The sequence below is a fragment of the Rhincodon typus genome, chromosome 38, assembly GCF_021869965.1.
Source record: "Rhincodon typus isolate 14 chromosome 38, sRhiTyp1.1, whole genome shotgun sequence".
Lineage (NCBI taxonomy): Eukaryota > Metazoa > Chordata > Chondrichthyes > Orectolobiformes > Rhincodontidae > Rhincodon > Rhincodon typus.
Genome location: NC_063369.1, coordinates 12,882,092 through 12,883,393, shown reverse-complemented (window position 1 = coordinate 12,883,393; position 1,302 = coordinate 12,882,092).

The window sequence follows — 1,302 nt, the reverse complement described above, 5'->3', positions numbered from 1 at the left end:
CCTTTCAAATTCTCAACTCTGAAGCTGGTGGACATACAAACATTAAATTCGAGAGAGACTGATATATTTTCACTTACTAAATAGTATCACATAATATGGGGATAGCACAGGAATATGGCATTGAAGTTGATGATCAGTCTTGATTGAGAATGGTGGAGCAAGCTTGAGGGGCAGAATGGCTTACTCCTGCTCCCATGTTTCTATTTTCACAGAGTTGATGGAGTTTTATTTACTAAAAAGTTGAGAAATTAGTAATGAGTAATTAGTAATTTATTTAACAAATAAATTTAGGAGCAGGCCATTCAACCCTTTGTGCCTTCTCCACTATTTGATAAAATCATGCTATTTGTGATCTTAATTTCATTTTCCTTTGACTCCTTTGTTAGTCAAGAATCTATTTACTTCTGCCTTAAAACTTTTCAATGACCTGCCTCCATCTGAAGAAGATATCCAAAATGTCACAACCCTCAGATGAAAATTCTCCTCATCTCCTCCTCAAATGAGTAACCCTATTTTTAAACGGTGTTCCCAAGTTCTAGTCTCTCTCATAAGGGGGAAACATCCTTTCAGCATTCAACCTGTCGTTCTCTCAGGATGTTACAGGTTTCAATAAGATCACACCTCATTCTTCTCAACTCCAGCCTGTCTAACGTTTCTTCTTAAAATACCCACCCCATTCCCAGGTATCAGACAAGTTTTCTCTTGACTAAGACACTTTCTACACCAATCAAAAGAAAGGGTCAGCTGACAAGAAATGAATGGAATTCTGAGAGTGGCAGTTAGCACCAGATAGGAAAACTGACAGATCACCTTTTGGCTGATTGCTTTAGAATTGAGCCAAATTAAATTAAAGTTTGTTCCAACTATCCCTTGTCTGCAGCTTTGTGCTAACTGAAATGATACATGCTGAAAGACAAGCAGTCTTCACTTTTGAAAAAGGGGTAGGAGATTGCTAATTGCTGCATTCTCATGGCAACAGCTGACCAACTATGGTCCACCTGCCTGGTTTGAAAACTAAGATTGACAGTGAACAATACCTGCTGCATCACCATGCCAATGCTGGTTCAACTGGACCCAAGGTAGCTCAGTTGGATGAGCATCAGCTTTTTAATCCGAGAGTCTGCAGTTCAAGTGCCTAAGACAACAGACTATGTGGAATAGGATAGTAGGAACTGCAGATGCTGGAGAATCTGAGATAACAAGGTGTAGAGCTGGATGAACACAGCAGGCCAAGCAGCATCAGAGGAGCAGGAAAGCTGACGTTTCGGGCCTAGACCCTTCTTCAGAAAATGATTTTCTGAA